The sequence below is a fragment of the Perca fluviatilis genome, chromosome 9, assembly GCF_010015445.1.
Source record: "Perca fluviatilis chromosome 9, GENO_Pfluv_1.0, whole genome shotgun sequence".
Lineage (NCBI taxonomy): Eukaryota > Metazoa > Chordata > Actinopteri > Perciformes > Percidae > Perca > Perca fluviatilis.
In genome coordinates, this window is record NC_053120.1 from 19,308,497 (window position 1) to 19,322,362 (window position 13,866).

Below are 13,866 nucleotides of genomic sequence, written 5' to 3' on the forward strand. Positions count from 1 at the left end.
TAACAGAGGTCAGTAGTTCATTGGAGCACATGGGAACTTCAAGAACGCCCAGCACTTCCAAGACAGCTGCTCCACCTCGGATCACCTGAGATTATCACTTAAGAGTGTCAACACACACAGACCAACTGACATCATCAGATATGTGTGTTATCCAATATCAAGCTTGACCCTATTACCCACCTCTCAGTTGTCCCTGAGGACCAGCCAGCTGCCAAAGAGGGCACTGTCACTTTGTGGGAGTGTGTATGTGAATTCTGCATTAACAGAGAGGGGCATCTACGTCAAAATATGAGCAGGGCCCTGGAAATACCAGTTAGGCTGCAATCTGTTTTATGTTACAGAGAGAAAGAGTAAAACCTGAATGTGTGTGGATTAAAACAAGTAGTATGAAGGAGAGGTTAATTAGGTTACTGGCACGGCTCAGAGCACAACAAAGACAGGACGCCCTGTGAACTAGAGGTTGAGATTGAAAATCAGAGTTGGAAATCAGTAAGTCAATCAGGTCCACTGTGGATTTCACTAGGGCTTCTGGGGGAACTGGTGACCCAGTCAGGGCTCTACAGTGCAAGCCTTTCGCTCACATATTGTTCTTTTATCGGTAAGAAACCTGGGAGTGAAATTAGTAGAGCTGAAAATATAATTCTGGACACAAAATCAATTCAGTGCACAGCACTTTCCCTAATGCAACGGTTTAGGAAAGCATAGTAACATTCTCCATTGAAAAACAATGGTCTTCATCTGTGCAGTGATGGTTTCTTTGTATGAAAGAGTATACACACACACAGAAAAAAAAAAAAATATGTAAAAAAATGCATTAAGTGACACAAACACAGTTATCGCTGAGGTACGCTGCCACAGCGTGTCAGGGCATGGTGCCCATAAGGCTACCCTGCTACTGCCCCCAACACCCTGTAACACCCCCTGATCCTGCATCACTGCCCACCACACTCTGATTTTATCTGCCAGCTGCAGCCGGGTGGACTTTTTCTCTGGCATACAGCGGGATATTTTGCTTAGGACCAAGCCCTTCCTAGTATTTTACAATAGCAGCCCCCTGGCCGGCGCTAGGCAGTGCAACAAGAACAATCCCTCCCACCTCTCTGCTATGACTGGAAATGTCGACACCAGTGCATCATGCACACACTCTTTTACAAGATTGCTATCCTGGCATGGTGACTCACAGATAACACAACTGTAACCAAAGATTGTTACATAGTCTGTTATGTTGGAATCATCTGTTCTGCTAAAAGAGGGTTGTGACCTCAGAAAACATGCAGGGTCCCATAATTATAGGCTCCAAACAGAAAAGAGGCCAGGGTTCAAACTTGGTGGCTAAGAAGCCAGACATGTTAACCCTGTTTATGGCTCGAGTACCAATATGTTACAGGTTAACTCAGGCTGGAGACAAGTTAAGTTATACTTTCATTCAGGTTAACTTGTGCAAGAGCAGGGATGGGGAACTGTTGCAAAACCTATGTGTATTATTTTTTTTTTTAAACAATGTTAACATAGTGTACAGAGTGAAAATAAAAGAAAGAACTGACAACAAAATAATCCAGAGTAAGCCCTCATAAATAACCAAACTGTGTTAGATGTAAAAAGTTATTTCACAGCTAGTCAGTATAATTGCAGTGCACTCAGCTCTGCCTGGGTGTCTGGTGTCTGTTTGAAGGTGGAGTTCTGTGGATGATGTGGCTGAAGATGGTGATCTGGTTAGGACATTATGAAATTATGAAAAGTAGCCAATCAATACGATGTCCGTGAAAAAAACAAGAACCCAAAGCAGAGACTCAAGAGTTTGGAGAAGATTTGGGTTAGGTTCATGGATGTCCGTGGGTCGCATTAAGCTGCTGTTGTAATGGCAAAAATTACATTTAAGCATAATTCCCTGTATTTTTATGTTTTATTTCTACTTTAATTCTCTCACATTATTGAAAGACAGTTTATCTCAGTTTCTGCTTAAATTGCTGAGGTATCCAGTCTGGAACATTATGTGAGCTGTTTGTCTGAACAGATAAAAGGGACAAGGTCACCCTAAAACTCTCATGTTTTCCCATGCCAGTTAAGATTTAACTGGGGGGTGAAAGTCGTACAGGGAGGAGGAGGCGAAATGGCTCCAAGATGTCTCTTGCATTTCTCTGATTGTCTTCATGTGTATCGGATTGCCTGTAAAAATTGTAGCGTCATAATAAGCCAAGTGCGCGTGTGCTGTCACTCTGAAGATGCATAAAAGCCTGATGTTCTGTTCACTCATTTGAGAAACTGACTCCACACTGGGCTGTGGCCTTTTGTGAAATCATGTTGCTCCTATATTTGCAAATATATCTTTTTTAATAAAATACAAAAACCAAACTTGGTGTTTAGTCTCAGTCTGTCTTATTTGTTTCAATTTACTAAACTCTGAAATTTCGCCCCCTGCTGCAAAGGAAACTTCCACGACACTGCGCATGTACATTTCCGAAATGTGTGTAATTTATTCAGTAAGGAACATTCACTCTTCTAGGCTGCAACTCCTTAGCAAGCAGAAAAAAGATAAAGGTTTCTAGTTGGTTGGTGGTGCGCGCCTACCTTGAGAGCCAGGGACACGATGCCCCAGGCGGTCCTGTTCCCCGCAGTTAGCTTGCTCTCTCACCAAACCAACCTGGAACCCTGGGGCAGCAAAAAATAAAATACAAAAAATACAATGCACATTAGAGCTGCACGATATGAGGAAAATATGCAATATGCGAGAACTTTGTTGAATATTGCAATACCAATATTACTTGTGATAAATAAACAGATATTAAAGTGTACTCCGTTCTGCTGCTTTCAGTATTCTGCTAAAATTCAACAAATTGCTTGTTGAATTTGAAACTAATGAAAGAGATCATTTCCAACATTCATTTCTTGAAGAAAATTGAACATTGAATATAAAAAGGAACCACTAAAAAAAGTGAGTTAATTTTAAGGTGCAGTTTTCTACTGATATTTTCTTTCAACTAACACAAAAAAATCGGAGTGTCTTTCCGATATGTCGCAGCCTTTCGCAATGTGTTTATTGCACCGGTTGATATAGCGATGACGATAAAAAAAACTATATATTGTGCAAAACTTTAGGTCTTTCCAGTAAACTGACTATGATAAACTGGGGAGAGAGACTTTCCCAAAACAGGAACATATCATCCCAAGGAGAAAACAATAATGGTTAATGGGTATTGAACTGGTAATGTAAAAGCACACGCCAAGGTGTTCACTGGTGTACAATTGTAGAGAGGATAATCTACTCATTGTGTATGCACTTGGCAAGTACATGGATAGGACCCTCTTTTAAGTATGGACTTGACAACTGACAATCATTTAATTCCGTTGCCTCTACTGGCAACTTTTTGAATTCTTTAAAAAAAATGAGAAATTAAACTGTTAAGTGACGTAAATAAGTCCAATAATGAGTTGTCAGTATTATGAAATACCCCACAGGGGAGTACCAACACCGAGCGCACGTCAACACTGATGCAGATTTTAGGACAAATTATCATGGACTAGACAACATTGGAGGGTAAGTGCTAGGTTTTCCCATCATTTCAAATTCAGTACTTCTTCCTGCTCCCACTAGCCCCTGTGGACTTCTGTTGTCGCTAATCCTGTCCCGTTCAGACCCTGTTAATTTAATGCTTCATCCCCAGTTATTATTTCCCAAAAGTAAAACCTGGGAACTGTAGGTGGCAACATGATAAGCAATGTCTTGAGCAAATAATCATGACCTCATGTTGAAATGGCTAGAGTGTATATGAAAGAACTGTCAGGTGATTCCTCCTGACTCCCATCCACTCACGAGGCTTGGTATTCCTTTCCTGTCCCAATGCCATAATATGATAAACATAAGGATGACAGGAGAAAGCCCTGTTTTACTGGAATATAAAGGCCCCTTATAGGGCCTCTAACAGTCAGCATGAGAGCATAAGAGATATTTATAGATTCCTCCAGCCCTGCCTAAAGCCACATTGTTGTCTCTCATTTGATTAGTCTGCTATTGTATTAACAAGCAATGCTAGCATGGGAAAAAAAACACATGAGGCAGCTGTTGATCTTTTTTCTAAAAACAAGATTAAACATGACAATCATCAGTGTTCCTGGAAAGAAATTGTTAGAAATCAGCAGCTCAGTCAGAAAAATAAAGTACACGTGTATCAAAACACAACAGAGGTACAAACATGAATGACAGTTGTTAGAGTCTAAAAACAGATCTGGTTCTATGATTAAGCACAACTTTTACAGAGGTCAATATGTATTATGAAGTGATTATCTATAGACCCAATTCATTATTAATTTATTTGACAGTACTATGAGCTGTCTGACTCCAATTCCTTAACTGCTTTCAACCTACTATCAGAAATGTGTTCATTATCATTATAATTTGTGTGGGATTATGGCTTACTAACAAACATTTTCTTAAATCCTCAATCTGCTGATTATTTTCTCAATAAATACATATTTTGGTCTATTAAAAAGGTTAAACATTCTAAAAAAAAATGTAAATCACAATATCTCAAAAACCCAAAGGTGTTGTTTTTAAATTGCTTGTTTTGTCCAACCAACGGTCCCTAATACAAATTATCACATTTAGGCCTAGTCACCGACTGATGATTCAAAATGTCATTGTTTTTAGTATAGTAGGTTTGTCATTGTCATGCATTACCTCATGTTAGTCATGCTTCAAGTCCCGTGTTTGCATGATGAGTATAAACAAGGGTTTTATATCATAATTTGCTAAATATCATTTGTACAAAGTTGAGATCACTTTTGAGTGAGGTTGAGCCTTTTGTAGCAGATCAGACAATTTACATATATTTCACAAGAACCTGAACATGGTATACAAATACACAAATAAACTCCAAGATAGCTAAGACTAAACTTTCCCTTTCTGTCCGGTTCTTCAACACACAAACCGAAAGGGAAAAAGTGAACAATGAGCCATGACCTAATGACAGAGGTCTATAATTCATGGAAGCATTTGGAGGAAAAGTGTTTTGTTACCATCATGCTCAGCACTCAATGTGCTTTCTTTATCACTTCCCCTCCTACTCATGGGGCATTATAGCCAAGCCTTGTTCCCCGCCATGGGCCAATCAAGCTGTTTATCACTGTGACCACTGACCTTACTAAAAATCTATGTCTATCTGCCCTTCCTCTGCTGTCTGAACAGATAACTCTTCCTCAGCCAATTTAAGAGCCCACTACTGACATAATCAAACAATTCCCTCTTATCAACTTTCCAAAGGAGAAAACATGTGTATAAATAACATTTTATTTTAAATTCATGCATACAGAGCAGATGTAGCAAGTCAACAAGCACACAAATGCTTCCAGTTAAATAATTAGTTGGGAGAAAAATCTAACAGGACAGATATGCAATTAACTGTAAAGTTCCTTGCCTCTCAAACTTCAAACTCAGTTCAAGGCAAGCTTAACAAAATATGAATCACCTAGACACCTCACCCATAGATGTAGCAAACATCCACACCTCTCACAAATAATCCAGAGTATCTGCCTCAAAATGCATAATAATTACAGGCTCTGTATGTTTTTAGATGATATACACACACACATTTTAAAATCACAACCAAGTGAGAATAATTGCTTACGTTACAGGCTACTATGATCGATGCAGAGGGAAATGGGAGTTGGAAGCAACAACATGACATCATGAATTCTCGTAAACATACACGCCCACTTTCTTAAGCCAAGTGGCGGGTTATCTGTACGCATTTTGAGCTATCCGCGTCTATGTCTATGCTGTATACTGCGGACGTAAACATACACGCCACTTTCCGTGTTATCGCGAGAAGAAAGCTACTGTTGGGTTTAGGAAACGTGGGTTTAAGAAAAGAAGAACCGGTTGGGTTTAAGAAATAAGAAATTAGTAAAAGAAGAAAGCAACTGTTGAGTTTAGGAAACACGGGACATGATCACCCGTTCTCCTGGGTGAAAGTCCTGTGTTTGACCCATCCACCACCCCGACCAACCTCTCTACACGGATTTTCGCCCTTTCATACTACTCGCTACGGCGTAAATTCACACGCAATCGCAAGGTAATGTAAGTCAATGGAGGCCAAACGGCGTTGATAAACACACTAAAAAGCAAGTATGCGTCTTGATAACGCCAATAATGGCATACGAATTGGCGTTTCACACATACGCCATTTCATGAGATCAGTCTGGAAGCAACATGGATGACATCAGGGAGTGGAGGACAAAAAGAGATCTACAAAGAGCCGGTATGTGAACTCTACTCCTGTGAAAGAAAAAAAAATTGAGGGAAAGGGCTGGGAAAAAAACAATAATCCTACAGATCAAGTGTGTTGAGTTTTAAGTCAGACCACATGCTCTTGGATTAACAGTGGCATTGCCTGACAGTCTGTGAGAAACTGCTGATACCACTGTACAAGAAATTAAAAAACGTTTTTACTTGATTGAGCGACTTATTGGTATGTGTAATAAACATGTAATATTTCTATATGGATGTAATAGATTATTGAATTATTCAAAGTTTCCTTATTTCATGAGCAAAATAAAGTTTTAAATGTCAGTTCTTTATTAGGGCAAACCAAGATGAAAGACGTAAATCAGCTGAGGTTTATTACAGTCATACATATGAGAAACAAACATGTCCTTACTGCCACAATCAAACATGTCCCTGTAGGGCTGGGTTTTGGCACTTGACAACTTCTCCAGCAAACAATACCTGCATTCCATTCTTTTTGTACCCAGATCTAGTAAAAAAAATGACTATTTGTATGGTTATGCTCACAGCCAATTATGGCTGGGCAATATATCGATATTTTGTGAAAGCACCAATAGTCTTTCGCCACAATATCGACATCAATGTATTAGGTTAAAAATATCGTGATATTTGATTTTCTCCGTATCGCCCAGCTCTACAGCCAATCACCGCAGGCATTCTTCGATTTAATGCGATGTGTGATTGGCCCACTACTGCAGCAGCAACAACCCATATAGTCGGTTGTGTGGTTAAGTCGAGCGCAGTGCATTTAACTGTACTCTATTGGTATCGGTATCACTTATACTGGAATTTGTTACTGGTAGTGGAATTTTTTGAAACGATACCCAGCCCTAAACCCCTGAGACAGAGACAGAGCAGTCAGACAGAGAATATGTTTGGGCTGCTACTGCGTAGCGAATGGTGGAGTACTGTGATATCATGCTGCAGGCTAATTGTCTTCCAAGGTATTTTCAAAGCCAGAGTGTGCCTAGGAGTAATTTCTTTATGTATCAGAGTTTCAGCAGTTGCTTTTTCTACACCGCATCTCATACAGTTTTGCAACCGTAAAATTAACCACTGTGGGACTCCGGCGATTCACCACAGGGTTTTGCGGTGGTGGGAGGGTCACTTAAATGGCCCATTTGTGTGACGTCCTGTTATGTTGTTAAACCCCAATGCAGCACAAGTAGACTATGTTTCACAATTATTGTTTTCCGTCAGATAGCTTTCTGTCAGAAATTGTTCTAACAGCTGCTGATAAGTGTGAGCTAGAGTGAACTGTGGGGGACACACCACAAAAACTATGAATGATGGTCCTCTATACATGTCAGCCAAAAGCATCTGAAAACCGACAGCCAGCGTCCTTAGGAATGCAGTCGAGACATTCTCATTTTAGGACTGCAAGCAGATTTGTAAGGGATTAAAAGCTAAAATGTGTAGGCTCCAGGCTAAGCAAAGCCTTAAAAGCCCTCTGTAAAGTCCTTAAATTGATTCTAAAATAAATAAACTACCTTACTGGCTGGATAGCCCTGATTTACAATATGATTTAAATCAGCAGGGAAATTTGAATCAACGATGAAATCAATCCATCTGCAAAGCCTGATCCATCTAATTGCACAACTCTATTTTCAGCTTTGCGTCACGGTGTTACATTTCACAGTTGTTTCTATTTTCATTTAAAGTGTTTCATTTCACTTCCACTGATGCGGGCCGCTGGTTTGTCCTGGTCTTGTTGGAGGCAAACCGCTGGCCCGGCACTAGAAAGATCTGTTTCTCTATCGTGCTGCTGCAGTGCTCCCACACCAAACAGCGCTGGGTTGATGACATGACGTTTACATGTCAGGATATTTCTCATCTCCACTCTGAATCAACACTGGCAGGCTTTCCATCAAAGGGTGTTGTCTTAAAGCTCACCTGTGAAAAGTCTTGAGGCATTGGCTCAAAGGCCAGTGGAATATTGGCGCCTCATTTCTTAAACCGAGATGAAACCGCTTTCAAATCTTCAGTTTGGACAAGACCTCAAGCTCTCTCACAGAGAGGAAGAAAGTTTAAAGGTGAAAAGGGCAAGTTTGATTCCTCGATTCCAGGAATCCAGATGTGTGATGTGCAACATGAACTAAGCTAGTTAGGCTTCCCCCCTCTCTATGTCTATGCTACCTGGTTCAGTTTGGCTGATCTCCTACTAGTAGACCTAATTCTAACAGAAGACAGAGCCACTTAAACTAAATATTAGATTAAATAGTAGAGCTGCAACGATTAGTTGACTGTCTAAAAGACAAAAGTGAAATTCAGTGGATGGTCTGCTTATACACAAATCTGAAATGTGAACTTGTTGACTCACCAGTTGGGAATCTCTCTCACTGCTGCATACACAGCTCAAGTTAGGAGTCATAAATGTAGCTATATCATTTTAAAAAGGCTGTCAGCACCTCCCCCCTCCCCCCTCCCCTACCCCCGGCAATATTGTTGTATAGAATTGTATGGGTAAACCCTGACGAACTTCAGGTAAATTGGGGATTTGCTCTGCAAGTCAGTCTGGCGAAGAGCCCATTCAAACCCATTTCCAATGTCCCCAAAATCGAGGCACCAATCACAACCACTGAGGCGGGCTTTACACCAATCACAACCGTTGAGGCGGGCATTACGCGACGATGATAGCGCAGCGATGGCGAGCAGCTTTTTGTTTACATTCAACATGACGGCTACCGAAGCGCAGCGTCACCCGGATCGTTGGTCTGATTGGTTGGACTATCCAATGCACCCAGAGGCATTTGAGCGGCGTCCGTTGGTGACGCCCCTTTGGAAATGAACTGTCAATGAACCTTTCCCAGACCCACTCTCAGTTACAACTAAGAAGGGTCTGGTGTCAACCAGGCTACCTAGTCCTATGTCAGGGGTCATCAATTACATTTTGCCGGGGGCCAGAATACAACCAGCATCATCATCAAGAATGAAGACGTGAACATAAAGATGGCTTCATTCACATGCATATTAAGTAGCCACGTTGGTTTGTTTTGGTCTTACAATACATCCAAAAATGCTCCAGCAGAGGATGGTTAGCTTAGCCAGTAGTTAAGTTTACAAGAATTTGTCCAAATTTCAAGATTTGTGGAAAACTAAGATAAACAGTTAGACTACAAACCGACAGCTTTTGTTTTAGCTTGTTTGTCAAAATTTGCAATTTAGAGTAGAGTAGAGCTGCGTTTGTGTAAACAGCACGGTGGATGAGAGTGGACTGACCGATCAGATCAGATTGAAATATATCGCTTCCTACATGTGTATGCCTGTAGACAGGTGAGTGGGTATTGATACATATTTACTTTTAGGTGTTATTGTAGCCTACTTACAGTAACGAGCATAGCGGTATCTTTCCCGGTCAGGTGCATGTGCTGCGTGTTGTAACACATCTCTGCTGTGTGTGTGTGTGTGTGTGTGTGTGTGTGTGTGTGTGTGTGTGTGTGTGTGTGTGTGTGTGTGTGTGTGTGTGTGTGTAGCGGGCATCGCTGTTCGGAATTCCGTCTATCTTCCAAAATGTAAAGCTTGTATCCAAACGAATTGTGCTTGGAGCTGCAGGCCATCCAATTATAACAACCTCATCCACATTGTCGAAATCATTTAGATATTGAGCCATTACATTGAAAATCTTTTAGATAACAGGAGCCTTTGATTTACTGTAGCCATCCTAACAACACACTACCTGAACGGGAACGCCTTTTTCTAGTCTCCCGTTTCACTTTCCACAACGCTGTCTTTGTCACATCGTGAGATCGATTACAGTTAGCTAGCTAGCCTGTTTAGGTTTCTTGTAATGTTAGCCTTAGTTATTTATTTCTTACCTTGATTTTGGTGCCTGCGTTTCAAAGCCATCTCCAGCGGTGACGTTTTTGGTGGAGCTGTTCGTTTATTAGCCGATTCGGAAGAAAGCAAACGTTTTGACAAAAAACTACATCAACACAACAGTATGTGGAGTTAAACTGGACGGGCCCAATAACCTCTGAATAGTTCTACTTGTTGTTAAATTGCAATGTGAGCGGCAGGATCATTTAAAAGGCAACCGCAACTACATTGTGCATCTGCCCTATTTCTGATACCGTGGCGGAAGATATTTTGCCATGGCGGGCCGCCCCAATAAAATCAACATAGAGGAAACACTGTTACTAGGAAAACTCAGCCCAGAGTAATTTTATTCTCCCCGAAAAAAGTTTCCTTTTTATTTTTCAAGAAGTATACCAAAAAAAAACTTCAACTTCAACTTCATTGCAACAAAAAACAAAACACATTGCAACTTTTATTGCAATTTTTTTACAAAAGCTCCCGCAAAATCATGCATTTTGGGCCGCAACAATCAAAAAAAAAGCTGCGAAATCCTGGTGGGACTGAATAGAGCATATCACCTCTGAATCATAAATTGTGCGGTCAAAGGCTGCACAGGTTAATGTGTGAAGCTTTTCTTCATATGGAACAACAAAACTCTCAACTCAAAGGTCACATCCTCAATAAAGCCACACAAACTAATTATCTACTCAACCTCACTGTTACAGCATAACACTGTCAGTTAATGTATTAAGTGAATAGACAATGAATAAATGTGTCCTGAGCTGCACTGTACGATTATTATTTGAGCTACACAAATAAACTTAAACTCAATCAGGACATCTTTAAATTAAATCGGTGTTGGCTATATAAAGCCCAATCCCTTTCTTATCCTCTGTTTACTGAAATATTTTGAGATCCGGCTATGCCAGCCATGACATGGCACTAATAAATTTGGTATAATTAATGATATCGACACGGACAGTGTGCAGCCACTTCAAGACTTGTTACCATCTGGCCAAGTGAAAATGTATCCCACAAACATAACAAAAGTATTCACAAAAGCATTAATTCCCTTTGCTATTACAGACTTAAATAATCCTAACTGTTTGATGGAGGTTGCATAAAGTTGTATGGACATCATCAGTGTATAATTAAGGTGTGACAATTGAGTTTAGATTGAATATGACTGCATTCAGAAAGCCTAATTGCTGGTAAATCAATTATCTGGTCAAATCTACATCATATTAAAGCAATATTCAAAACAATTTCTTGCATTTTGGGCTTGCAGTTGTTCTTTTCAAAGAGTTAAAAAGTCTTTTTGGTTATAAGCTTTTCCATTTAGGTATGGCAATAGGCGGAAAAGGTGCATATTATCAAGATATAAAGGACCAAAGGAACAGTCTTACAATCACAGCTGTGTCATGTGTAACTTAACTGTCACAGGTCTACGTTATAAACATATATTTTATCTTTCACAAGATAATGTTACCGACATCCCTGATGACATCCACCAGCAATAAATGACCTAATTGCTGACATCGAAGCATTGCCTCAAGCTCAGGGTGCTTCATCGGGAAGACGAGAAGGCATCGCTGGATGTTGGCTAGCTGGCTAACGTTAGCCGAACTCCATTGTTAGCCCGCTGATTAGTCACTAGCTTAATATTAACATCAATGTGTCTTCCACGGTTGATCCTGCTTTCGGTTACAGAATCTGTTGGAGCGAAACGGCGTTTCAAAGCCAACACTGACCGGTGTTCCCGGAAACTCATCAGCTACCGTTAGCTTTATTCCAGCTAGCAAGGCACCGACTGACACATGGGTGATGATGACAGCGATGTAACGTTAGGCAAACATTCTCCAGAGTAACACACTCACCCAGAACCACCTCTGAAGATCACCTCCGAGTCATAGTGAGACGAGAGGAGCTGTTATCTGAAGGAAAACGTCGTTGAAGAGAAAAATGGACTAAGTGTAATAGAAAAATGTCGCAACAGGCAGAGTGGAGGGTGTGTGTTGACAGCTCAGACAGACTGAGTACTACAGCAGTAGTGTGAACTGGCCCGAACTGGCTGTCTGACGGCAGGAAGTGACACGTCGTGACATCACAGGAGGAGTCTACGCATAGACTGTAAAAAAAAAATAACAGTCTATGAGTCTCCGCCATGGATGTAAAAAAAAAAAAAAAAAAACCTTTAAAAAAAAAAAAAAAGAATAAATAAAAAATAATGCACTTTTTGTGGAGCACGGGAATCTTTAATTGTGGGATTGTAGAATAAGAATCCATGACCTGTTGAATGTCTGTCTGTTCACCCTAAATATTATTACAGCAATAAAAGAGACTCTCATGTGTCACAGCTTGGAATGACCACAGAAATGGCACGTGATGGTAAGGTAATAATGAAGTAATGATCCATTATTAGTATGACCAGCTCAGCACGATGCAGGGACAAAAAAATAACATAAGGAAGCACTGAATTTTGGACTCCTCAGAAGAGATACGTCTCTAAAGTCATTCCCACTTCCTATTGCACGTTCTGTCAACCTGAACAAACTGGAACTTTCCTGCACATGGTCTGGGTGCATGAGTTCTGGAATAAAATTACATCAATATCTGATGTGATAGGATGTTGAATTCCTACTGACCTGATTGTCTTGTTACTTAATGACGACTCTAAATTACACCTGCTTGGGAGACAGAAGAAAGTTTGGCTAGCCGGCTCAACCGCAACCAAGAAAATGATAGCTCCCCCCCCCTCGCTTTGTATGAAAAACTGGTTGGTGACGTATTTTCTAGACATAGTTATGCTTGAGCTCTCTACAGCAAGGATTAACAAATCCAAATCATCGACTATAGATCTATGGAAAAACGCAGCAGCACAAGTATCAGTCCTAATGACCTCAGCATCACAAGGATTAGAGGAAAGCGACTAGGCAAGGTGTGATCTCTGTTTTTGCTTATTTGTCTGTTTTTGTTTTCCTCGAGACCACAGAGGGTGGGGGTGGGAGAGGGTTTTTGTTCTTGTTCAATTGTTTGTCTGTTAAAAAATATAAAAATCATAAAAAAATGATCTAAAAAACTCTCCAGTGACTTGGTATTGCACCTCCATAAAGTTGTGAATTGCAAGAAACAAAGTAAACAAGAAGTGTTCAAAATTGAAGCTGCACAGGCCACGATATTCTAGATCCTAGACTAGATCATCATTTCCCATAATGCAACCAAAAGCTCCTGATTAATAAGGGTTTTAAATTCCATGTTCCCAGTTTGTAATGCAGACTTTCTGTAAGAAATTCAAAGTCTTGCGTAGAGACATCAATCAGGGTCTTTACACTTTACATTATACTGTTTTCCCAGACTGTTACTACAATTAAACAAATCAAATCGGTTCAGTCCCATTTTTACAGTTCTCATCTTCTCACTGGTATATTATCCTTTACTCAGAGCTATTCAGTAAGAACTATTCATTTCAGCTTTCAATTTCTGATATATTCTTCACTCATTTACTGCCACTATTTAGGAACAAGGTGAACAAAATGTCCTGCAGGCTCAAATCATCCAGCACTTACATGTCCTCTTCAGTGGAGCGATCACTGACGCACGGGCCAAGAAAAACAGAAAGGCCCGTTCCCCACTGCTGCTTCAGATGTGCTAATCCGTGCTCTTCATCACTTCTGCAAACAGAATTCCACCTTTTTATATGGGACACACAGCTTGTTTTCCTTTGGCCCAGTCTCAGAAGGGACAGAGATGAGGCCCAGAGATGGAGCAATGCTAGCTCAGCACTCCTCATG

General features: G+C 40.5%; 1 protein-coding gene across 6 annotated transcripts in view; it reads right to left on the reverse strand.

Annotated features, from left to right (window-relative positions):
• The window catches only part of atp13a3 (ATPase 13A3), a 42,520-nt gene extending 28,860 nt beyond the window's left edge, over nucleotides 1–13,660 (reverse strand). For 3 of the 6 annotated variants that reach the window (XM_039810578.1, XM_039810573.1, XM_039810579.1), the window contains exons 1-2: nucleotides 11,953–12,144; nucleotides 2,569–2,649 (exon numbers count right to left, since the gene is read on the reverse strand). The gene's annotated coding sequence lies outside the window, so the exon portion shown is untranslated. Of the gene's footprint in view, nucleotides 1–2,568; nucleotides 2,650–10,095; nucleotides 10,257–11,952; nucleotides 12,145–13,641 lie in introns of those variants that run through there. The other 3 variants (XM_039810576.1, XM_039810575.1, XM_039810577.1) reach the window with 3 other exon arrangements.
• Nucleotides 13,661–13,866: the final 206 nt, after the last annotated feature.